The 2,002-nt window shown below is 52.1% G+C and overlaps 1 non-coding gene across 1 annotated transcript; it reads left to right on the plus strand.

Moving 5' to 3' along the window:
* Positions 1-1,604: 1,604 nt before the first annotated feature.
* On the plus strand, positions 1,605-1,678 carry TRNAN-GUU (transfer RNA asparagine (anticodon GUU)). The gene has a single exon. It is a non-coding gene; the product is annotated as a tRNA-Asn (tRNA).
* Positions 1,679-2,002: the final 324 nt, after the last annotated feature.

Consider the following 2,002-nt stretch of genomic DNA (forward strand, 5'->3'; position numbering starts at 1 on the left):
AATTGGCTAGCGCGATCGGCTGTTAACCGAAAGGTTTGAGGTTCGAGCCCACCCGGTGGTGGTGCGGCGCTTTTTTTTCTTTGGGCTGATAGCTTTGAAGATATGTTCTGATGGTGGTGAGAGTGGAGCACGACTGTCTCCGTGGCCCAATTGGCTAGCGCTATCCGCTGTTAACTTAAAGATTGGAGGTTCAAGCCCACCCGGTGGTGGTGCGGCGCTTTATTTTCTTTGGGCTGATAGCTCTGAAGAAATGTTCTGACGGTGGTGAAATGGAGCAAGCCTGTCTCCGTGGTGCAATTGGCTAGCGCGATCGGCTGTTAAACGAAAGGTTGAGGTTCGAGCCCACCCGGTGGTGGTGCGGCGCTTTTTTTTCTTTGGGCTGATAACTCCGAAGAAATGTTCTGACGGTGGTGAGAGTTGAACACGACTGTCTCCGTGGCGCAATTGGCTAGCACGTTTGGCTGTTCACCGAAAAATTGGACTTTCGAGCCCACTCGGTGGTGGTGCGGCGCTTTTTTTTCTTTGCACTGATAGCTTTGAAGAAATGTTCTCGCGGTGGTGAGATTGGAGCACGACTGTCTCCTTGGCGCAATTGGCTAGCACATTCGGCTCTTAACCGAAAAATTGGAGTTTCGAGCCCTTCCGGGAGTGGTGTGTCGCGTTTTTCTTCGCGCTGATAGCTTTGAAAATATGTTCTGATGGTGGTGAGACTGAAGCACGACTGTCTTCGTGGCGCAATTGGCTAGCACGTTCGGCTCGTAACCAAAAAATTGGAGTTTCGAGGCCTCCCGGGAGTGGTGTGTTGCTTTTTTCTTTGCGCTGATAGCTTTGAAGATATGTTCTGATGGTGGTGAGAGTGGAGCACAACTGTCTTTGTGGCGCAATTGGCTAGCGTGATCGGCTGTTAACCGAAAGGTTTGAGGTTCGAGCCCACCTGGTGGTGATGCGGCGCTCTATTTTCTTTGGGCTGATAGCTCTGAAGAAATGTTCTGACGGTGGTGAGCGTGGAGCAATACTGTCTCCGTGGCGCAATTGGCTAGCGCGATCGGCTGTTAACCGAAAGGTTTGAGGTTCGAGCCCACCCGGTGGTGGTGGGGCGCTTTTTTTTCTTTGGGCTGATAGCTCTGAAGAAATGTTCTAACGGTGGTGAGAGTAGAGCACGACTGTCCCCGTGGCGCATTTGGCTAGCGCGTTCAGCAGTTAACCGAAAAGTTGGAGGTTCGAGCCCACCTGGTGGTGGTGCGGCACTTTTTTTTGGGGCCGATAGCTTTGAAGACATGTTCTGATGGTGATGAGAGTATAGCAGGACAGTCTCCGTGGCGCAATTGGCTAGCGCGATCGGCTGTTAACCGAAAGGTTGGAGGTTCGAGCCCTCTCGGGAGTGGTGTGTTGCTTTTTTTTCTTTGGGCTGATAGCTCTGAAGAAATGTTCTGACGGTGGTGAGAGTGGAGCACGACTGTCTTCGTGGCGCAATGGGCTAGCGCGATCGGCTGTAAACCGAAAGGTTGGAGGTTCGAGCCCTCCCGGGAGTGGTGTGTTGCTTTTTTCTTTGCGCTGATAGCTTTGAAGATATGTTCTGATGGTGTTGAGAGTGGAGCAGGACTGTCTCCGTGGCGCAATTGGCTAGCGCGATCGGTTGTTAACCGAAAGGTTGGAGGTTCGAGCCCACCCGGGGACGGTGTGTCGCTTTTTTTTCTTTTCGCTGATAGCTTTCAAGATATGTTCTGATGGTGTCGAGAGTGGAGCACGACTGTCTCCGTCGCGCAATTAGCTAACGCTATCTGCTGTTGACCGAAAGGTTGGAGGTTCGAGCCCACCCGGTGGTGGTGCGGCACTTCTTTTTCTTTGCGCTGATAGTTTTGGAGAAATGTTCTGACGGTGGTGAGATTGGAGCACGACTATCTCCGTGGCGCAATTGGCTAGCACGTTCGGCTGTCAACCGAAAATTTGGAGTTTCGAGCCCACCCGGTGGTTGTGGGGTGCTTTTTTTTCTTTGCGCTGA

This window comes from Rhipicephalus microplus, chromosome 9, assembly GCF_043290135.1.
Source record: "Rhipicephalus microplus isolate Deutch F79 chromosome 9, USDA_Rmic, whole genome shotgun sequence".
NCBI lineage: Eukaryota > Metazoa > Arthropoda > Arachnida > Ixodida > Ixodidae > Rhipicephalus > Rhipicephalus microplus.